Genomic DNA, 25,787 nt, shown 5'->3' on the forward strand with positions numbered 1-25,787 from the left:
TCTATTTAAAATCTTTTTTTAATCAAGAAAAAGAATAATTAAGTTGCAAGAATTCAGAAATAAAGATGTAATTCTCGTATATATTGAGTTCATTCAGCTTATAAAAAGTATTTTTTGAGTTTTGAAAAAAAAGATTATAATGACACGAATATCTAAGTAAATGCGTTGATCTAAATTAATTGCCTACGAATCAGTTTTTGAGTTGAATTAAGGAGCAAGGATAACTTTAAAAAAATATATTTTTTTTTATAAAAACACTTTTAATATAATTTCTTTACTCTATTTTTTTTTTACATATTTAGAACATACTCTTGCATTTCAAATGCTATTGAAATATTTATTAGTTATCCTTGCATGTATGTACACTAAAAAAATAATTTGCAATCAAGGGGAGTGTTTCGCCGCAACTTTAAAAAATTAATAATTCAAATTATATTTTTGAAACTACATTTAGCTTTCGAATGCAATATTTTAATCATTTTTATGAAATCTATTTTTAATTATTTTTGAGTTCTCATATTCAGATAAAAAAAATATTAGACAATCTCTAAATATATTCAATTAAATTATTTATGTTTCTTTACATTGAACTATGTGTATATCAATGTCTCACACTCTCAATATGAATTAAATAGTTTGAGTGTGTTGTCATTTTTGCAGATACATTAGTTATTATGGAAAATATTTAGCAATGTATTCAAATAAAACTAAGCAATAACATGCATTTTGTTTATATTTTTTTAGATAATGGTTTAAAACTAAAAGAATTTTTAGAGTTAGTCATTAGAAAGTGTGTGCAAAGGATAGAATTGTAAACACAGAAATTTACTTTATAGAATTTCTTTCATTAATTGTTTTAAATATAGTTTAAAGAATTAAAAATAATTTTAATCACACGGATAAAACATTTTTAATCGCGCTGGGTAAAATTACCGTGCTGTATTGTAATGACATTTCAGGAAGAAAAAAATCATAATTCTTCTTTAAAAAAAAACTTTACAAACAAACACGGTATTTATGAACCATTTATTTTGGTTATTTTTCTGTTCATGTGATAACCTAAAATTCTTGTTTTCTAAATTATAGCTCTGATTACCACACATTTCGTAAAAAAATACAAAGCTGAAAAGTAAATTTAACCGAATAAATGGTTTTAATACCATGTTCAAAAAAATCATGGTAAAATTACCTTATTTTGCCGCAATTACCAAATTTCATCAAATAATATAAAATTATATATGATGGTTAATTTAACCAAAATCATATCCAAAGCACTTCGGTGAAGTATACCGAGCTTTTTGGTGTTCCCATAGAGCTCGAGGTAAATTTAACCATATTCTGAAAATTTTGACCATACTGTTTTTCTAAGTGCAATTATGCGCATTTTTATTCATTTTGTAAAAACATTATATTCATATTCAGATGTTCTACATATTAACTAGAAGCGTTTATTTATAATGTAAAATGAATTAAATAAAACGTAACTATAAAGACAAGCTTTCTAATTTAATAGATAGTGGAATTCCCAACTGAATTCTCTAAGGATTTATTTGTCAATCAACTTACTACTCCCTAAAAAAAACTCTTAAAATCTATTCTGTTCTCATAATGCTTGAAAACATGCAAAAATTTAAATCAAATATACTTGATTAAAATCCAACTTACATGTGTGAAAAAAAATATACTTGTTTATATTTATATCGCAATAATAAGTCAAAGTAGAGAGTTATAAGAACCTTCTATTTTCGACACAATCGTAGTGATATTCCCTATTCAACACTCTAAGCATTTACAATTTATCCAACTTAGTTTCTAATTAGCATTCTCAAAATCCATTCATCTTCTGCTAGTTTTAAACGACATTGAAAAGCAAAGAACATTAAAGAATAGAAATAAAACATTCAGTTTGAAATCAAATATTCACGCTTGAAATCAAGTGTAGTACATATCTTTGAAATAATGAAGTATTAAATAAATGTGAGACAATACTTATAAAAAACTTATATTTTAAGCAAAATTTTTTTGATATTCCATTTTCAAAACTCTAATCACTTCGAATTTATCTAACTTGCTAGTTTTTAATTAGTTGTCTAAAAACCCTTTCATCTACACCTCTCACTTTTTATGGACATTCAAAAACAGAAATCAAATATGCATGTTTGAAATCCAACATACACGTGTTACAAGTCGCTTAAGTTATTACGGCTAAATAAACAGTCTAAACATCCATTTATCTTTTTAAGAGCATCCCAAACTAGAAGTTTAATACGAATGTTTCGATTCAAACATATGCATTTGAAATCAAATAAACTTGTTTAAATTTATAATACAATTGTAAATAAATTTAGATAGTTATTTAAGTTATAAAAACCTTATATTTTAGACACAATCATAGTGAACTTCCCTATTCAACACTCTAAGCATTTACATGTCACTTAACTTACTAATATCTTATAAACAGTTCAAAATCCATCCTCCGCGTACTTCTTAAGAACTTGCAAAAATGGAAACCAAATATACAAATTTGAAATCAAGCATGCTATTTAAAAATACATGCTCGTTTAATAAGCACGTTTTATTGATCATGCAACGATAAATAAATATGGGTAGTAAAAATTTCGTATTCCTCTTCTTAGAACCTACTTAACTTAACTGTCAAATAAATAGTCTCAAAATCATTCTAATCTCATATTTTTTTGAGAACATGCAAAAATAGAAGCCAAATAAACGTATTTAAAATCAAACATACTCGTTTAAAATCAAATATACATGCTTTATTAATTAAGCATCAATAAATAAATATGGATAATAAAATGAAGCCTTCTATTTTAGACAAATCTCAGTGATATTCTTCATTTACTTAAACGTTGCTTTACTTACTACTGTCTTACAAACACTTCAAAATTCATCCTCCGTGTACTTTTTAAGAACTTGAAAAAATAGAAACTTAACATACACGTTTGAACTCAAACATACTGATTTAGAATAAAATATACATGTTTTTTTGCTCATACATCCATAAATAAACAGAGGCAGTAAAAATAGTCTCCTATTTTAAACAAATCTCAGAGGCTTTCACTTATACGTTACTAAACTTACTACTGTCTAATAGAGAGTCTGAAAATCATCCTACTTTTAAGAACTTGCAAAAAGGGAAACATATATGAAATCAAATACCACAAATGAAATATACTATTTATTGCTCATGCTATTAATAAATAAGTAAAAAGTCTTCTAAAATCTCAGTGATATTCTACTTTCACTTAACAAATTACTACAGTCTAATAAACGGTCTCAAAATCATCTCTATCTCGTACTTTTTAAGGACAAGCAGAAATAGCAGGGCCACAGGTGCAGGGGGCGTAAACCCTGATAAAAAGACTGATGGATCCGAGAAGCATACCAATTTCCCAAATGGGAAAATACCTCATTAACAGGAGAGGTCTAATTTTGCAGTGGATTCATGAGTAGTCAATTTATCCCAGGTGCAAGTTACTGCAGCGAGTTAAGTTGGAGACACTGCTTTAGTCTTTAATTATTGGGAAAGAAAGGCACGTTCTTAACTGAGATTCAGATGGGAAATGTTCTTGAAAAGGATTGTAATTCGTACACTGATAATTATACATCGTTTATAATCAAGTGACAAGATCGTCTAAGGGATTTGCTTAGTTTTCGAACGATTTGTCACGGTTTTGATGAAATGGATTTTGTCTAAAATGTATTGTTTAAATAAAGGTTTCACAAATCAACAAAAAAAATAAGACACGTACTCTTATTTTTACAGGATTCTACATGTTTCGGACTGCATTTGAAATAATTAACTTTTAAATAAAGTTTTGATAACATGGACATTAATTTAGGTAGTGTAAATAAAAAATTTAGATAAGATATTTTTTTTAATGAAATTTTAAATCAAAAAAATTTAACTTTTGCAACATTCTACACCACACTGTTAGAAATTTCTCGGACGAAATGGTTAAATAACAATTAGTTTAATTGTTATTTTACTATATTCAAACGAAACAGTCAATTAACTATAAATAAGATGATATTCAAATCGATGATAACCAACTAAGCCCACCTAATAAAGCCACTTAGTTCCTTGAAGTTGAGAAAGCATTACAACCTGAAAGGCTAATCTATCGATTACAAGACAGGAAGAACAGCAGCTTCTTGTCCCATTGCTGACGCCACAATATTTTCTCTCGTTAAACCACAATCAATCTCTAATACCTATTATCTAGTGAAAAGCCTAAAAAAATTTCCAGTCAAAATTCTTTTTTATGAGTTTTAAACCATGTTAAATGGTTACGTATAGTTTTGTATTCATGCTTTTTTATCCGCACTAATTATAAACGGTTTCAAACCCCTGAACGTATAATATGTTCTTTACCGTAAACTTATGGTTAATTAGATAAACAGACAGCTTCCGGTTATTTCTCCTTAATTTAGAATGAAAATTCTAACAGTGCATTTGAAGTACCATTAAAAATAGTAAACCTCGTTTCCATTTAATTTCTAAATAACATTCTGATGGCACGAATCTTAATTAAAGAAACAGTGTGATTACCTTAAAAAAAGATAAAAAATATGATTACCTTAAAAAGTTTGGATATTTTTCAAGCAAATTTATTCATATAAGAAACCCAAAATATATATATATACTGTAAAAAATTCCGGATCATATTACGGTCAAAAGAACCAGCACTTAAAGTGTCAGAAATTTTTACCGTGAAATCCATTTGTACTATAAAATTTTACTGAATGAAATATTTGCTATATCCTAATTTTTACAGTAGTATTTATTTCAAAATTACTGAACCACTATGATTAATTAAATATCACTTTACAATAATATTTATTGCAAAATCACTGAACAACTATAGTTATTTAAATATCACTGTAAAAATTACGATATAAAATATTACGTTAAAAATGTATTTCACAGTAAAATGGAGTTCACGGATGATGCGCCCAAGACGCCAATACTTTTTAGTGTCATTTGATCCGGAATTTAAATATGTCGAACTATATTTAAAATATTTAACTCATTTCCTATTTAATACCTTTAAGTAAGATTTTTATAGCATGAAAGCTAATTAAAAAAGTGAGATAATTTCTAAAACAAGAAAAAGGTCGGATATATTTTTAATAAATTTATTCTTGTAAAATAAAGAAAATATAGATTTATTCGAGATTTTACATGTTTTGTACTGCATTTAAAGTAGTTAACAGAAAACAATTACCCGGAAACATACACGTATTTAGTTATTTACGATATTGATATTATATATTTTGTGAGAATTAACTTATAATTTTGAACCCGATCAAGAAGATAATGGAAATGTATCAAGTTATGGGTCAAGTATTGGAAGAAATTCGCCTTCGAGGAGGACTTTTTTTATGGAACTGACCAGCATTTGCGTCACAGGGCACTGTGGGCCAGAAGACTATGATCTTTGGCCAAAAGTAAAAAATTAATTTCTCAACTAAAATATGTGTAGGCAGTTTTAATATAGCCCAAATTAAGTATTCATAATCATTCCAAGCATTATAATTTACTTTTTGGACAGACGAGAGTACAATTTAATGAAAAATAATTCCAAAAAGATTGTTTTAAATATAACTTTTAAATTTTTATTTCAGAAATATATATAGGAATTTCACCTTACTGTTACATTTTTATCAGAGTAATAAGTGTTAAATTAAAGTACATTTTTTCAATTTGTTGGATTAGTTAATACTCTTAACAAATTTATAGTTTATATCTCATCATTTGACATTTTGCAATGTTTGAATGACTTTCGAAAATTAATTCCAAAAAATTCCACGAGATAATTAGCTCAACTTTTTTTGTTGTCTTCTTTGATGTTTCTTCTTTCGAAAATACCTGCCCCATTTTGCCCGTATTGCAAAGGTGGACTAAATATACCGGGGGGGGGGGGAAATATGTTTTTTTTTTTCATGTTTCCGCGTTATTTTGTATAGATATTCATACTAACTGTTATTATTATTCTAAATGAAGTTTATTTATTGTGAAAATTGCATCTTACCATCTGCAATGGATCTTTCAGACCCCATTTTATCCAGAATGGATTTACAGGAGCGAGCATCAAAGCAAAAAAAAGGAAATTTTTTCTGCTGAGGTGATAGCTGTATTGGATTTGCCTAAAATTCCACAAACAAATTGCGATACAGAATTACAAAATGAAGATGGAGTAGAAAATTGGACGGAATCAACTCTTTCAAAGAAATATTCAGATAATATAGAGTTAACAACTTCTGAAGACGAAGATGACGAAGATTGAATGTCGATTACTTAAACATCGAATAAAAATCACAAAAAAATTTTTATTTTTGATAACAAAAACAGTGAAATATTTCATTTCTCATGTTAAACATACAACATAAAAATAATTTATTGATTATGTTGTTTAATTTTTATGACCGAACATTGTTTTGCAAATTTTAAGTCATATTTTTTATATATTAATAAAGAATTAATATAAAATGTTTTAAACGATTGTTATTATAGCTATTACTTCGGAAATATAATTTGCTTTTCCTTTTTAATATAAAATTACGAAGATTCTTATATTTTCATTGCTATATTTATTTATTTAAGCGTACTATATAATTTTTTTTACTTTGTTCGCTTTATTTCAGCTGCCATTTTGTTTGAGGTATTTTTAGTGTATTTCAAAATTTCAACTATGAATTCAATTTACCTGCATATAAAAACCCCTAAATACAAATTTTGAAGCAAATTTTATCAAAATACTAATTTTGACCACGAAATCTTGGATGCTGTCCCACTGTGCAGGGCTAGGAAAATTACGAAAACCTCCCACGGTTGGCCTGGCGGTAAGAGGACTTTAAGCCATGATCCGTCTACCACTGAGGATATTTTACGTCAGCACTGTGGTGTATGCGAGTTGGTTGTGAAATTCGAATTGACCAGCCATCGCTGGGATTCGAACCCAGTTCACCTCATGGGAAGGTGAGCACTCTATCTTCTGAGCCAACAAGGGTAAAAGAAAATCAGATATTAAGTTAAACTATATTTTTGAACTAGTAATTTACATATAGCTCGCGTTTGTGATTACGGAAAATGGTGCTCCTCCTGTTTAACCCAAATACTGTGTTTATTTTGTTAGAAAACTATTCGTTGAAAATCAAGTTATTTCAGATACTTGATTTAGAAGCAACTGATAGGTTTTGTGCATAAAATTTCCTTTAACTCACTATTCCTCTCAATAGTCATTTTCAAGTTATGCATCATTTTTATCGATACAATGATTAATTGCAAATGGACCATTAGACTGTCTATAAAAAATTCTTTACGAATAATTTTCAGATATTTTTGATATGAGATTAAATTGTGGTATAACCTAATGAAAAACTTGTTAATAAACCAAAATGTATCTCTTGTTGTTTTTCTCGCAATTTAAGATAATTTTTATTCCGAATTAATTTTTTTATCAGATATTTGATTTTCTTACAGCGCTACCCTATAAATTTAAGTAATACAACACCACTTGCTATCAAAAGGCTACACTGTCAAAACTTCTAATTCTAATTACTGTATTAAGTACCGAAATTTTGCTTGCATCTTCAGTAAATTTTCCGTGGAATCCATTTTTTACCGTTTTACCGTAACTTCCATTTTTTACGTAAAATTTTATAGTGTAATTTTTACAGTAATATTTGTTTGATTAGAGTGATTCAGTGATTTTACTATAATTATTACTTTAAAACTAATACTTACTTTAAACCAATACTTTTTACCATAATTTGATCAGGAATTTCCACAGTGTAATTTTTTGCGTACTTGAGCTTGTAAATGTTCCAACTGTCATACATCTTGAGGTACAATTTGTAATTTTTTGATCTGAAATTTTTTATCGTGAGCATTTTTAAGTACTTTAGCTTCCAAATGTTCCATGTGGTCTAAAATTTGAGGGGCAATCCGAAATTTCTTTTCTAAAACTCTTACTTACTTGAGCTTCTAAATATTCCAAATGCCCTTAATTTTAAGGTGCAATCTGAATTTTTTGATGAGGAATTTTTTACAGTGTATTCTTTGACGTACTTGAGCTTTTAAATGTTCAGAGTGCCCTAAATTTTGATACAATCTGTAATTTTTTTTATCTGGAATTTTTTAACTTGTGCTTTTTTGCATTCTTATGCTTAGAAATGTTTCAAGGGTCCTACATTTTGCGGTACAATATGCAAACTTTTCTAACCGTTTAATCACAGCACATTTAAAGTATAAACAATTATGAACAATATAAAAAAAATATTTAGATTTTTATAATTGAATGTCTTAATATATACATATATTTAAAAATATATATATTAAGGGTGTTATGAAAAATTATTTGATTTAGTGCTATAAATCGCAGTGAAAATTTTATTTGCTTAATATGTAACATAATTAAATCTTCTAAGACTGATGCACCTCTAAAATTTGAATCGTTGAGGTATTTAAAACTTAAAAAACTTTATAATCAAATAATTGATCAGAATATTTTAATAAAAATTTGGAAAAATTTTAAAATTCCACGACAGCATCATGATAAATTTTTGAAAACCTTCATTAAAGCTTTTATTATAACCTTTATTCAATGCTTCTTTTTAACTCTATATAAAATGAAACGATAATCAATGTTCTGTGGCCAAACTTTAAAGGATTTTTCTTTGATAAACTTCAAATTGTTTAGTGATGAGATATGAGATAGATACTATTAAATTTATTTTTTCTCAAAATAAGCAAAATCTAATCTAATTTGTGTGTCCTGCAAAAACACATCTTTGACATGAAAGTATCACTCAAAATTATATCTAGGCAGTCTCGAACATTATTTAAGAGAGCATTGAATGATTATAAATTTCTTATTTGTCAATTTTAACTCGTTTTTTCAGTTTCAAAAATCTTACAAGTACTGCTTATAAAAAAATGTAATTCCTTTATTTTCAAAATGATTTTTTAAAATTATTTCAGACAAAATAAGTTTTACGATTAGAATAATTAAAAACCGAAATGAATAGTTGAAACATTTTGAATAGCTTTGTAAAGAAGCGGATAATGCAATTTTTTTTATCAAAGTCTTCTTCTACTTTTTTTATTTTCTTTTAAAATAAACATTTATTTGAAGTCTCGAATAGAGATATTGCTTATTAGTTATCATATTCTATGTGCAAAGAAAAGATAAAGGAATTTCTATGGAAGCGGAAAATAAAAAGAAGACAGAAACTTGCTTCATTTTATAAAAAAAAAGTATTTTTGATCTAAACAGGAAGAAAACTTTTACTACTTCTGGAGGTTTTTTTATTTCTTTCAGAGAAATTTAATGTATTTAATCAAAATAGCTGCGGGAAGTTTAAAGTAATTTTTTCAGAAAGAAAAAAACTGCTTAAATGTTCTATCATTTTTATTCTGGAAATTAGGCAAAATAAAATAATAAAAATTATTCAATATTCAAAAACTCTAAGAGTGTTCTAATAAAGTTCTTTTCATGATTTCAAAATAATGTTACTAATTATGGTTGCAGATTAAATACATTTTTTAAACGAAACTGATGTCTCAAAAATCAATGGCTTTAAAGTTTTTGAAGGAAGCATTCATAAAAATTTAGATATAAAATTAAAGCAGAAATAAGGGGTCGTATACAAAATATCTTTTGGCATACATGATTTTTACTAAGGAGCTACAATCTTTCCTTGAGAAAAAAAAGTATGGTGTACCAGAATAGGGTAAACTTTACCTTGTGTCTGGCTCTATGGAAATACCAAAAATCTTGGTAACTTTTGCAGAATTAATTATGGTAATTATTTTGGTAAAACTACCATGCAATCTAATAAAATTAACCATGCTTTATCATGTTTGATAAAATTTGGTAAATGGGGTAAAAAGATTTTAAATTTTATCATGATATCTTAGAGCATAGCATGAAAACCATTTATTCGTTTAAATGTACATTTCAGTTTTGAATTTTTTACAAAAGGAGTGATAATAAGAGATATAATTTTGAAAAACAGAATTTCCAGTACTTTACTACATGAAAAGAAAAATTACCAAATGAAAGATTTGGTTATTTTTCAGTTTCGATTTAAATACCATACATTTTAGTCTCATTAATCAGAATTGTCATCACTAGAGCCCGGATTTTGATGACCTAAAAAATCTCAACTAATGCCCTTAAAGAGTGCAAAAAATGCCCTTAAAAAAGGCCGAAAATGTCCTTAAAAATGCAAAAATTTCGCAAAAAATGCCTTAAATAAAGTAAAAATATTGTATCAAAAAAATATTTTGGTCTTTAAAATTATTATGAGTCATTTAAAAAATATAAAGCAATGCCATAATTGTTCATTAAAGTTTGAAAAATATGTTTTATATCCTAAAATAACAAAAAAAGGAAAATATATTGACACCAAAGTATTTTTATTTCGTATAGAAACTTTAATGGATATAACAACTTCCATCTCATAATATTACTAAATATCAGAATTACATTGGATTATGAAATTTTGTTTGATAATTTGAAATGTAAACGAGCGTCTCTTGTCTGAAAGTAAATTTTCATTCCTGCAGAAGCTTCTTTCAACGTCTACTGATGTTATAGGTGCGTACTTGAAAAAGACGGTCTCATTACTTACAATTCTTCTTCAATTTGAAAAGATTTTGCTTCACCTGTTGATATTCTATAGATTTTCTTTATTGTTTGGAAGTCAGTGTAATAATGAAAATTGATAAAAAATAGTAAAAATTGGAAAAAATTAACAAAAAACTTTAAAAAATGCATTAAAATGCAAAATACGCCCCAAAATTTAAGGAAAAATGCCCTATAAATCTAAAAAAAATGCTCTAAAAAACAAAAAATGTCCAAAAATGCAAAAAATGAAAATTTCATCAAAATCCGGGCCTTAGTCATCACCATACAGTATGAAATTTAACCAGAAATTTTTTGCTTTGCATCCTCCGGTCTCAACATTTGCTCCCGTTTGGTTGGTTTTAAAGTAATTAAAAAATTTAAGGACATAATTTCCAGGCCGCTTTCCAGGGTTATGAAGGAAGTTAAGATGAATTCATGGCGAATACTGTGCAACTGGTTTAACCTGTTCACGTGAATTCACTTAAAGGGAGTATTAAGTTTATGTAAGAAGTTTATTTTGTCTAAAGAAAGAACTTCCCTCGCCATTAAAAGGCTGCCTGCTGCTATGGAAACAAGAAATAGCCCATTTCAAAGAAGGGAGCTTTTTTCTCCCCTGATTCCCTTTTCCTCGCTGATCCGAGCCAAACCCTGTCTTAAATAATGACCCAGCACCCCTACTTGAAATGGTTAAACCTTGTAACCATATTTACCGCCACTACTCCAGACGACTGTATAGGGGAATTTTTTACATAAGCAAACTATATGCTTTCAGAACAAAACAATTCTAAGTAATACGAGTTTTAGTAACAAAAGGTGATAGCATTTTTTCCTTACTCATGTCAATTGAACATCTGCACAGATGTCACGAATAGTGACTTTTCGATTAACTCTAATCATTTCATAAACATTAGGATGAAGTGATTCGGTCATGGCTTTTGCTTGTCCTGTATCGAGGCAGATCCAAAACTTCACAAAAACTTATACACTTTGTTAAAAAAAAAAGGGTTAAAATAAAGGTTTTCCCCAAAACTGGCTATCTATACAGAAAGTTTTGGTGAAAACCATTTATCCAATAAAATGTTACCTATAAACAGCAAAGATTCAATAATAAATATCCGTATTACACTTTTTTAGTATCTACTGTCATGGAAAATCGTTTTGCTGTGTGTTGCTCTGTTCTGAACGAATTCATATAAGCTTGGTTTTGCATTCACTTTAAATAATCACATGTGAATGGGTTAATCAGTTATGCACATTCCGTAATACATATCTCATACCTTAAATTAAAACCTCTAATAGTGACGGTACTTCTACTTCGTATATTATCGAATGTTATCGCTTTTCATTTTGACTATCCTTATATTCACATTGTTGTTGTGACTCTTACTAATATAATTATTGTTGTGGCTGCTATTAACTGTTATGAATATTATCTTCATTATTATCTTAATGAATAGCATCGTAATTATTATTATTATTTTTATCTTCATAGTATTAATCTCTAAAACGCAGAATGAACGTTCGTAATTTTTTATAACCGTCGTTGAACAACGGACCCAATTTTTGAGCTTATGACTATCAATGTTCAACCTTGTACCCTTGTAAATTTGAACCTTATCCAGACAACACTGGAACTCCTGCATAGGAAGAAATTTACCTACTTGGATGACTTTGTGAGGAAACTAACCCGCATTTGTGCTGCATGGAAAGAAAAACCACGAAAATTTCCCAAGGTATGCCTAATGGCAAGAGGACTCTAAACTATGATCCGTCTACCACTGAGGATACTTTACGTCAGCACTGTGTTCGGCGAGAGCTGATAGCGGAATTCTTCAGTTATCGTTGGAATTCGAATCCGGCTAACCCAATTAGGAAACGAGAACTCCATCCCCATAGCTACCATGGCGCAGCTCTCATAATTACATTATTTTAATTCTCAATAATATAAAAATCATTTTAAAAACAAAGGAATACACGTGAATTTGCTTTGAAATTGTAAATTTTGAATTTATGAATTTGTTTAGCTCTTATTTAGTAAGCCTTGATGAATCTGCCTTGATGAATTTGAATGATGAAGGCATTCGTGAAGAATTAGAGTTTGATCCTCGAAGATGACTTGAAGTCCACCCAGCTTCAGATCGATGAGTACTAACTGGTATGGGTAATAAAGGTGGTGAAATGTAATGCTGACCACATTTCTAACATCACGCTGTTGGTCACGAAATCGTATAGCTTATCCTCCTTGATCCGTCCAGACCCACAATGGGCTGTTGCGGGAATGTTTTACTTTACTACGAAGGTTACGGTTACTCAGGTCGAAAATACAAAAAGAAAACACAGTACACGGGAAAAAAATTCGGGTAAAATATAATAGCATATGATTATGACATTTTTAATTCAAAAAATCTGGAAATAAAAGCCGAAATGCACGGCATTTAGACTGTTGATTTGGTAATTTTTCAGTTCATATATAACGGTTTACCGAAAATAATGGTTCAAAATTATAATTCTTATTACCACACATTTAATAGAAAATCTAAAACTGTAAATCAAATTTAGCCAGATAAACTATTTTTATGTGATGCTCTAATGTATTATGATAAAATTACCAAATTTTATCACATATTTAAAAACCTTGTTTTATTGTTAGTTTTTCAGATATCATAACCATTCTGGTAGTTTTGACCATAATTTTTTTCTCAATGTAAGAAATAAAGATTTTTTTGGGGTGAATATATTTTTTATAAAACTCAAACGTGCCTAACAGAGATTCACAGGTACATTAAAGTATTTTAAAGCATTTTAAAATATTACTTTAGGAGAATAAGACTTAGAATTTTCTGCTGTTCTGAAGGGAGCATTTTGTGTACGAACCCTTAGTTTGTGCGTCTGGACTTAAATATTCATTTCTAATTAACTTCTGTTTATTAATTGAAAATATCTTTAACTTCCATTGGCATAAAAATTCAAATTCTTTAAAAAGTTCTGCAGTGAAGGAAATCAAATTACAGGAATTCATAACTTATTTTCCATATTTTAAAAAAAACGTCAAATAGAAATTATATTTATTCTCTTCATTGCATTTTTATCAAAGATAATATTATCTTAATGATAAGAGAGGTGAACTAAACCCTAGTGAGTACTATGATAAAAACTGTTTACAAGTAATGTTTTTTGGGGAATTTGGAATCTTACCAATAAATATTAAGTATTCAAAAAAGATATTTCACGAACTACATCAAGCATTTATTTACATAAAGTGATCAAATTTAACCTCTTTGAAAAATTAATTTTAGTTTGATTCGTAATGCGAAACGAAATTACTACGGCAGCGAAAAAATATACATAATTCAACTTTAAAAATTTTAAAGTTTCGTTTTCAGATGTATGTATGAATTAAGTAAAGTAACTATTAGACAAGTTTCTTCTTTTCATAACCGTTTTAAAATCTGTTAAATGTATTCCTTCTTTTTTTTAAAAAAAAGACATTAAACAAAAAACAATCATTTCTTGAAAATGTATTTAATGAATGTAATAAATTGACTTTAAATAATGAATGAAATAAATTGACTTTAAGTAATTCAAATGAAATAGAGTGAAGTATTATAGCGTTATGTTCCATGAGCTTTTAAGATGCTGAAACATCCCAAAACATAGTTTTATGCAGTTATAAATAAATAATAATATTTATATTTTATTTACATTTTCTTAAATATGTTCTTATCCACATTTTTTTTCTTTATTTTCAGTGCAGCCTAATTTTATTGTTTCACAACTTTAAGTTTTAATTAACTTCGACTGCAACCTATTAATTCTGTATGGAATCCAATTCGAACGTTTCTTTAAAAAAGTTTTTTTTTCTTTACTTAAATTGTTTTTAGATATTTTGTTTCATTACATTCGTCTCTTAAAGACAAATGTAGACTTTACAACCATAAAGATTCGAAAATTTGTCGTTGTAATTTATTGTAACCAGGAGGTGTGATTAATCGTTTTTAAAGATATTCTTGAGCGCATATTTCATAACACATTCATACAAAATTTTCCCATTTTTTCTAACCGGATTATCACTGAAACGCTACATGTTAGCAAAGTTAATCATCTCACTTTTCTCTAGTGCGGAAAAAAAAGTGATCAAAATGAATAAATATTTGGAATTTTTACTCAATAAGACTCAATCTTAATGGTTCGGGGACTTAACCTTAAATATGCTAATTAATTATAGCAGACGTGGCAGAAGCCGAAATCTTGGCCATAGATGGCGCTACTGGAAAGCAAGAAATATCGCACTCTTTGCCTCAATGGCCTACGACAACAACAACAATTACAGCAGACGATATTTTAAATTGCGAAATCAGACACACAAACGTTCTTTTTCCGAAAAAAAATGCCTTTTTTCGAACTGTTTCAGATTCAAGATCCTCAAAATATGAAAATGTGGTCTCAATAATTTGCTCAAAAGGGCTGTCAAAAATGACCCTTAAATGCACTTTTTGTTTACTTCTCTAAACTTCGAAAACTCTTAAGCAAATAAAAAGAATTGGCACATAATTATGAAATTCATTTATTCACAAACAATTCCCAGAAAAAATTATTTATTATTTTTTTATTAAATTATCTAACGCGCCGCAGAGGACTGATCGCTAAGATATAGTTCCTAGTAGAGCACCGAAGTCAAGTATAACTGGCTACGGTCAGTAAGCGGGTGGGTGACCACTTTGATCAGCCTGCGTAGGGACAGAGGGTGCGCGGTATCAGTCCTCATTAAACTATTCGACCGTAAAGTGCTAGACTTCGCGAGGAGGTCGTCGGGCTACCAAAGCAGGGAAGCCACTCCCTCTGCAGAGCTCATGAGCTTTGGACAAATTCTGGAACTTTTCATCATCACAATATGTTTGTTACTTTTTTTTTTTTTCAATTTTTTTTCCTTTTTCTTTATTGATGCCTCGCCTATTATGTTCGAACACTCAAACTCCTAAATTCTATTCTCTGAGTAACTGCTTCTGTTAATTTTAAGATTTTACTAAATTCTTTGAATCCTTCTGGTTGGGGGCAGGGAATCTTTGGATCTTACTGAGGTCGCTGCTCTGCGCGCGCAGCGCCCAACCTACATCAACCAGGTTTTTCCCTGGAGTTGCTTCTGCCTCCCTTGTCCATTTTTCCGAAGTGTTCCCATGGATCGCCACCAAGCCTACCTTTCTGAATTCTCTTTTTTCTTTTGCTGAGAGGTCACGCGCACGCACTTAGAATCTACAGTATTCTCCGGATGCCCCCCGGACGGGGCGGGACGGGGTTAAGCTTTGATTCCCTCTGCAGAGCATCAAGAATGAGATAGCATGTTTTCGAATCATCTACAGGGATGTTTCCCTAACCATCGCCAATATCCCATTGTGTAGCTCTAGTGGGATGTAAATAAAGTACCTACCTAAACTATATATCAATAGTCGAAATAGTTTTGAATTGTAGGGTACATACATTTTTACATCACTGTAGGGAAAGTAATTTTAAATGAATAAATTCGCGAAGTTTGAAAGAAATCGATTGAATAGCTTCTAAGTTATCCAATTTTTAAAAATTCACGTATTTACCATTTTATTTCACAAGAAATATTCTATTGATTACCTTCAAATTTTCTACTTCTTCCTTAAAAATTAAATTCTTTAAAATTATCTAAAAAACGCATGCATAAATTATTTGACTCAATAACATAAGAACTACATAATAAAAAATATATATATTGTCCTTAAAATTGAACGAATTAAAAAATAAAGTATATTAGTAAAAAGAACTTAATAATTTTAAGTTAACCCATGAGGATACATAAGCATGAAAATTCACCTTAATGAATTTTCTCCATACAAATACAATCTATATTCTTACTTCTTTTTTTAACATTCGAAAAAGAAATATTTAAATAATGAATAACGCTTTACGTATCCGCATAATACACCTACCAATTATGCAAATGTAATGTAGATTAAAAGCCAGAACATCAAGAAAAAAACTTCGACATAGGTAAAGAAGTTGATTATTTGGCGAAGAAAAAAGAGGAAATTCTACTGACGACCGTAAAGGGATGGCCATTTCTAAAGACTGTTCATTTTCTTTTGGAAAAAAAAAGTAAATGCAAAAAGATGCAAAGAAGATTTTGCAAAAAATTACATGAAAAGTGTTTTTGAGATAAACTCGCATTTATGTGTTGCGAGGAAGTTAAGCAAAAATCCCTCTCTCTCTCTCTCTCTCTTAATTTAATTTAATGAAAAGTTTTCTGGAACAAACATTTAAAATTTCATTCTCCAGTGAGATTAAATAAATGTTATTAGTAAGCTAAAATGGTGGAAAGAAATTTTCTTTTATTTTAAACTAAACTAATTAGAAAAAGAACTTGGTTATGTAATTTATTCAAAAAATAACGCAAATAAAAAATATTATTTTAAATAAACTATTTAAAAAGTAGGCTATTTAAAAAAATTGTTAAATAAGTGTAACGATGCTTGCAAAATAATTGAAGGAAATGTTCTGTTAAATATACTCTTAAAAAATTTGAATATAGATATTAAATATATTAAATGGGTTTTTTTATCGTGTTATTTTTCTTTCCTTTCTTAATGACAGTAATCCCAGTATGAGCCCTTGCCTTCTTCAGAATTTGACACCAAATTACACTACCAGATTGATTTTAGCAGATCACTAATGACACAGTCTAATTAACTAAGTTTGGGCCTCCCTCTCTTTTAAGTGCCAGTTGATTCAGCTACTATATATTTTTAGTAGAGCTAAAACTATTATTCTGACTTCAAATAAAATCATGAGTAGATATTAAAAATGGTAAAGGAAGCTGTTTTCAGTTAATAGAATTAATTACATATGTATTTATTTATTTTGAAAGCTATGTAAGAATAAATGTAAAAAGATCCAAGATTTTTCATAATAAAAAGTGTTTTTGAGATGAACTCTTGTTTATAAGCTGCGAAGAAGTTAAGCAAATTCTTTCAATCTTAATCTAAATAAGTGAAATGTTTTCTGACGGAAACATTTAAATTTCCGTTACTCAGTCAATTAAAACAAATGTTATTAATGAACTAAAATGGTCTTAAGACATTTCTATTTTTTAAACTAAACTAATGAAAGAATGAATTTGGTCATGTAATTTATTCAAGCATTAATTAAGAATAAATTCGTTTATTGAAATTAAACGAATTGAAATAAATTACTTAGTAAAAAATTAGTTCTGAAATCTACTAATGCTTAAAACCTTAACAGAAATTTTTTCGCAAAGCCTAAATTAATAGGAGTGGGATGTGCCTTGCCGTTGAGATTGCAGTAGTGTCCCGGCCTAAATTAGTTCATTGACAAGTTTGAGGTTTCCAAGTATTGCTGTATCACGTTGTCATTTAAGCTGTAATTAAGTAGTACAAAATAACTATAATCTCTGTAAGTTTATGCTATTAAAACTTTAAAAATAATTTAAATTTTGGTATCAAGCTTATGAGCTGGCATAAGCATGAAATCGTAAACGTACAAATCACTATCATTTTGTTACCAAAATGGTCACCAAGTTGGCAAAAATATTACCAGTCCGAGCTTTTCATAAGAGCATTCCTAAGAGTTACTTGATTTTTCCGCATTTTTTCTTATTAAACTAATTATTAGAATCAGTTTGAGATATTTAGCCACATAGACAAAGAAAATGCACAAAATTATACAAATATTTTTAACATTTGTAACAATATTCTTAAAAGAGATAAATCTTGAGTTGAATTAATTAATCTGCACTCCAAATAAAAATATAAGATATAAAAAGTGATAAAAGAAGTTGTTTTTTGTTTTCTAGAATTAATATAACAAACATTTTTATGAAGGTTTTTAAAATTAAATTTAAAAATATGCAAATAAGATTTTGCAAAACATTACTTGCGTTTTTTTTTCTCTACTAATCTAATTTACTAAAAACATTTCTGGGAAAAGAATAAACATTTTCTTTCCCCAAGTTTAAACAAATGTTATCAGTAAGTTAAAATGGTGGGAAAATGCTCCTTTTAAAATTAAACTAATTACAAAAGGAACTTGGTTACTATATTTATTTCAAAACTTTAATTAAATAAGATCTAGCTATTAAAAATAAACTACTTTAGATCAAACTAGTTAGAAAGTTACTTAATTAAAAATAAGTTGCTTAAAAGAATTTATTAAAAATAAAATATAACGCTTAATATTTGCAAAATTAATACAAAATATTTTAATCGATTATAAGAAAAGGAAGATTTCGTCTGTCTGTGTGTTTCTCTTTCTCTTAGCTTCAGAATTGGTTATGTTAGGGTCTTAAATTTTAGCCGCCTTTTCCAAAGTTGGTTTGAAAATTTCACTTATTTTGTTTTGGGGTGCATAAAAAATGAATTTTTCTGATAAGTTAAAAAAAAAAGTCATTGTTATGAATAAAATTTTAGAGCACTGTATTTTTATAAGTTAGTTAAAACATAATATTAGCTATGTAGTTAGCTTACAACTTTATTTAATCAAAAAAAGGAATTTATTTCAACTTCTTAAATATATAGATATCTTTTGTCCCTTGTCTCAGGAATGCTAAAGTTAAACGTGAATACACGCGACAACTATGTCTCCAAAATTAGTATTCCGAAAGCTATCTTTATGCTTTATTTTTTATATATTTAAGATTTAGAAAGTTCTTCTATAAAAAAATAAATTTTAAAATTAACGGCATTTGAAATAAAAAAGTATATGCCTCAAAAAGAAGCATAAATAATTGAGTAAGGGTACTTATTCATTTCGGGAGACTGTAAAAAATTGGCCTTATTGTTATTAATGCCAATGATGTTAAATTAATTGTGATCATAAATTCTATCAGTATTGTGCTAACACTATACGTAAAATCCATTTTTACCTTAAAATATTACACTGGTAATTATTACTGTAAAAATTACGGTATACCTTAGTTTTTGTTCCTTATTATGTTTCGGAAAAAAATACATTTCTCGTTAAAAAGTGCTCGCACCCTGAGTCCCATTACTTTTTACCGTAATTTGATCCAGAATTTTTTTACAGGGTAAGTGCTGTTTTAATAGGTAACAAAATATTATTATAATAGGTATGTAATATAGCTACCAAATATACTAATATTGTTAGTTAATGTAGGTGCCTAATATATATACTATGATAATAGGTTTTTTATGTCATTCTTAATGAAATAAGTACCCGGGGAAAATTGCTTGATTATAGTAAATTTTGACTATCATGAGTTGGCCTCGAGCAATAAAATTATGCCAAATGATACTGAATATAAATAATTGTTACACTGATAGAATGAACTACTAAAAACGTATTTTTCTTAATCTCATAACATAAAGTCACAGAGAAATCAAACAAAAAATTATAATGAAAGATAAAATTTTGAATTATCACAATGCTATTAGTTGTGTCATTATATGACTTGTAGTTTTGTGCGGGATTTCGTAATGTTGATCAACACTGACTTATCGGCAGTTATCTTTTCTCACCCCCCATCCAAAGAACGTAGCTTAGATTTTAAAAAAGAATTCTAATAATCGGAATGGAAGTCATTTTTAATGAGTAGATTTTTTCGTTAAAACTGGTTTGAGTGAAATTATTAAAAATAAAAGCTGTAATGTAAACTGATTAGAAAATGCTTATAAATTGTTAAATTTTTAAACGTTTGCACTAAAAGGGTTTACTTTATATATTTTATATGATTAAGGAGCTACAGAATACGATTGACGTGCAACACACATGGCACAAAATTCATTATCATTGCAACCAGAAAAGTTGTAACCATGAAAACCAGAAAAGTTGTAACCATTTTCACAGTAAACGACATTTTTCCAAATATGCCTGTCGGTGGTTGAATTGTTTCATCCCCATTACTATTACATTTTTGAGTTTTAAAGAGAATGGTCAGGAACAACAAAAGATATAGAAACTATTCAATAGTTTGTAACGCAACATCAGTTGTTATTAAATAGAATTATATTTCTCATGACTAGATTTGTAAGACACCACTGTTTCACTTTAATTTTGTACTTTCAGTTTTTGAAAATATGAGCTAAAGATAAGTTTTCTAAACTCTTTCGAGAAAAATAGAATTTCTACTAAGAGACGAATAATTTTTTTTTCTGAGAGCTTCCATAAAACAAATTTCAAGATTTTCAGGAAAATGAATCGCAAAATCCGAGTTAATTTCGTAATAACAGGACCTTCTCTTTAAACCCATAATTTACAAAAAATTTACTGCTTTAGCCCAATTTCAACGAATATAGATACACTGTAAAAATGTTGGTCTATGGAATTTACTGTTGTTGAAGTAAACGAAATTTCTTTACAGTGCATGAGGTCACATTTTTTATTTACTTTTTTCAGTTTTACAGTTTTAATTTTTTATTCATTTATTTTTTTGTTCGTTTCTTTGTTCATTGACAATACATATTTTCGAAGTATTCGAATCAATTTATTATCATTGCAAAAACATTTCGTTCAAAAAACAAGCCCATTTTTATTACTATATTTATTACTTATTATTTCGTTCAAACAATTTTTGTTAAAAATGTATTTTGTTTACCTCAACATGAAAAATTATGGCAACTCTTCAAGAATATTTTTACAGTGTGCGTGGTCTATTCTGTAATGATCGCCTTTCATGTATATTTGCATATTTTTGGGCTCCTAATCAAAAATGACATTTAAAAAATACCCAGGCATAATAAATCAAATCAATATTTAAGCAAAGAGGAAACAAAAACTCAATAGAAATCTGTCGAATCACTTTGACAGGAAAGCAGAAAGAAAATATCAAAACTAGTTTTATTGCCTGATGAAGCTTACAAGTGTTTCAAAGAATCGCCTTTCAACTCCAATCTATTTCTTACAACAATTAAATTGGTTTCTCTGTTTCGCAATTCAAAATATTTCGATGAAAATATTGATTTAGTACATCTTCCGGTTACAATTTCTTAACTAATTTTTGGCAAAGATTCAAGAATAAGAGAGGCCATTGCGGAACAGCCTGTATAAAATTTTTAAAACCTTTTTTACGTCGAATATACCAATAATATATATAAATATATAAATCTATCGTAGGTCTATCAAAAAAAGTATTGTGTAGCACAATATTTTGAATATTTAACAATGTCTTTTATAGTTATTTGAATTTTCTAAAATGTCATTGGAAAATGATTTTTTTCGCTTTTTTCAAAAATAAAACCTATAAACTTTTAATTTAATTGAAAGCAGATATGTAAATTTAATTTAGAAAAATTGCGTGCTTTTAACAGCTTAATTTGAAATATAAATGTGCTTAAACTTTATTGTTTACACCTCCTTTCTTCATTTTGCAAATATTGTCTTTTGAATTTGTTCCCCCCCCCCTAAGCATACATTTTAAAAGAAATCAAGCACTTATTATAAACTATACATGCATTAACTCAAGAAACTCCGCAAATAGTTAAAACAAAAAAATTGTAAAAATCACTCTTTGTCTTAATAACTGAAAATCAAGGCAAAAAGAGTGTTTATTTTCTTTGAATCATTAGTTATAAAGTAAAGCAGAAATTCTTATATCGAAAATAAAATTCTTTTTCTAATGTAATAGCCGAAAATAAAAATTCAATATAAAAGGGAAAAAGCCTTTTTTTTACTATAGAACAAAATTATTACATGTTTGCTTAAAATATTTTCATTATTAGTTTGTTTGCATTCTGAAACACGTTAAATATTTTTAAAAACTTTCGTTTACTAAAGAAAGTTTATTTTAGTTGTTTTTATGTTAAACTATGCATTCTTTACAAAACAATTTGATATTTTTATCTAAAAATATGAAATTGCATTTTAACTCATTAATTTTTCAAAAAAGTAAATGTAAAAAAGTATATCTTTTAGATGCCGTAAATTAAAGAAAAGTGATTTTATTTCCTATGAATTTGTCAATTTAAAAAATATCTATTTTAATTGTGTCATTTGTTTTAGATAACACAATTCAAGATAATATATTTTATAGTCTGGTTAATAACTATTATTTATGCACTCATTAATTAGTTTATAATTAAAAAAGAAATAGAAAAGATTTATAACTTAAAAAAGATAAAGCATACAGGGTAAATTTAATAACAACAAAGCACTTTTAAGTTAAACAAAAACTAAATGTTACACTGAGAAAAAATTATAATAAAAATTGCTAGAATATAATAAAATTAGTCGTGCTTCTGGCTCTATGGAAACATCAAAAATCTTGGTAAGTTTTACCTGAGAGATTGATGACTATTTTGCTAAATTTAGCAATAAAATATGGTTTTGTAATATGCGATAAAATTTGATGAATGTAGTAAAATTTGATTATGTTTGCATGATACCTTAGAACGTGACATAAAAACAGATTATTTGGTTAAATTTGCTTTTAAGTGTTGCCTTTTTAACTAACTGTGTGGTAATGAAAACTGTAATTTTGAAAACCAAAATTTCTGGTTAACCTTTATTATATGAGCGTAAAAATACCAAATGAATTGTTTTTAAATTCCGTGTAGTTCAGTTTTATTAAAAAGAATTATAGTCATTTTTTCAGAAATGTCATTACTACTCAGTTCCTAAACTTTACCAGAAATTCTTCATCCACGTACAAAAGAAAACTATTAGGTACAATAGGGAAAAAATACAAGCTTTGTAGACTTGTCATTAAAAACTACGAGCATAAAATTACACCAAATATTACAAATATCTATTTTTAGACCATAAGTAGTCATTTCTGCAAATGAAAAAATATATAACTAAATAAAAAAATTTAAATTAACGAAGTTTAAGAATTAAAAATTAAAAAAAAATAGCGATTTCTGTTATTTTCCATCTACAATTTGTTTAACAAACTTAAAGAAGATATTTAAATTTACTAAAAACTTTTTCAGAATTTTTTATAAACTAAAAAATATCATGTTTTGTATTAAAATTATAGTTCTTACTTCTAAACGTCGTTAAGAGAGTTACAGCATTCGGTGATTGGCAAAAATCCAAAATTTGCCGAAAGAAAACGAAACAAAGATTTCCCCTTAGATTTAACATAGATTTCATCAACAAAATATTTTTATGAAACGGAACGTCAAAATTCGAATAATTTCTAAGTCTTGAAATAAATCTGAACTATTCGAAGAATCTCTTAAAGTTACTGTAAAATATCTATGTATTTTGAGATATAATTATACCTTAAGAAGTAGAATGTAATTACTTGTCACCCTTTTTACGCTATTATAAACCGAAAAATCTGTTTATTTTTTAGCTTTTAAAAAAAATATATTGTTAGTTTCGGCAGAAAACTTCGTTAGCAATCAAAAAATAAAGATATATTTTGATATATCTAGCTCATATGACAATTAATAATTTACGTGTCCTTTGCTCTTATAAAAACGAATCTAATCTAAACATGCCTCGATTTTGTAAGCGTGATTAAACCGTGGCGCAAGAAAAACAGATTTTTAAGGATATATTTGCCAAATGTAAAACATTCCGGATAAAATTATGGTAGCTAATATTATTATCACTCTGTTTTGTAACTCTCTTTCCAACTGTGACTTATTCTTTTTAATTTTAGTATGTTCTATAATTTTTTTAACATATACAGACAAGTGTATAATTATAATAGCATTTTTACACTATACACTTTAATAGTCATACACATTTGGTTATCAGGATTCATCGAACTGCAGGCACAATGGTTGCTAAGATAGAAGAATCCACACGCCATAATTTTGAAACCCGTGTATCTTGTGTTATAAAGAATGTAAAAAAATAATAATAATAATGTAAGAAATGCAAAATAATTATTTAAAATATTGTGACTGTTTTGCAGGCCATAAAAAAATTGCCAAATTATTATTGAGGCCATAGATGTTATATTAATTATGGTAATAGGTACTACTGGTATTGTGATAATATCCTCTGTGATAATAAGCACCTAATACACTATACACTGAAAAAACTCAGGATAAACTTAAGGAACAAAGATAAATTATGGTCATCTGTATAATTATTTTGAAGTAAAATCCATTTTTACAGTAATATTTATTTAATTAGAAGGATTTTGTGGTTTAATGATAATTAGTACTGCAAACATTTTTTTAGTAATATTTATTTAATTGGAGTGATTTATTTATTTAACGATAATTATTACTGAAAAACTTAAGGTATATCAATTTTTTTCCTTAACATGTTCCAGTAAAAATGGATTTTACGAAAAAAGTACCGGCATCCTGAGTATGGGTACTTTCCGTATTTTGATCCGCAATTTTTTACAGTTTAAGTACCTAATAATGATGTCGTGGTAAAAGATTTTTTACGGCCCCGAAGTAAATTAATATTCTAAGCATGTTCTGCACGAAATCAACATTTCTCAAAATGAAAATAGTTTAAGAAATATTTTTATAGAAGATTTAAAGCTATTAAAAATACTTTTTCAGTTTTATAAAACTGAATTTATATTATAAATAACTACGTTATTAAAATGAATTTATATTATTACATAGTCTGCAAGTAAAAAATATTTAAATCCTATGTTTTAACCCCAGACAAAAAGAATCAGACTCTAAATTTAATGACCCATGTTTAGAAGTTTTAAAGTTGTTATTTTTTCTAAAAAAAGAAACATAAAAATCCTGTCGGGCAAAAAACCGATTAAATTTAGAGCTAGCCTGAATTATAATAAAAATAATTTTTTTACAAACCTAAGAATCAATAGCACAGTTTTTTCCGTGTAGCCCCCAACACTTAAAGGACATAAAATCCTATAACTTCCAACTATAGTTTCTTTTTAAGTTTTCTTTCCTTTTCCAAAATCAGTCGTAAAACATTTTTTCGAACATTCTGAACTACTTTTTGTTGCCAAGCATTTATTTATTTCTTTTCTTGCAGCTTTTACAGCGGCTGGTTTATTTCAGCAATAAAGTTAAGGAAATGTTGAATTAAGTGCGTGAGTGGGAAAATTCTGTAGATGTTTCAAAGTCTGGCTTCATAAACCATGAAACTTTTTTTATGCCGTTTGCCAGTTTATCATTTCTAACAGACCATTTCATGTTAAGCAGAAATCAATTGTTCGAAACTTATTTAAATTTTCAAAAGTTTAAT

The sequence above is a fragment of the Parasteatoda tepidariorum genome, chromosome 3 (assembly GCF_982258835.1).
Source record: "Parasteatoda tepidariorum strain Cologne lab strain chromosome 3, Ptep-v5.0, whole genome shotgun sequence".
Taxonomy (NCBI): domain Eukaryota; kingdom Metazoa; phylum Arthropoda; class Arachnida; order Araneae; family Theridiidae; genus Parasteatoda; species Parasteatoda tepidariorum.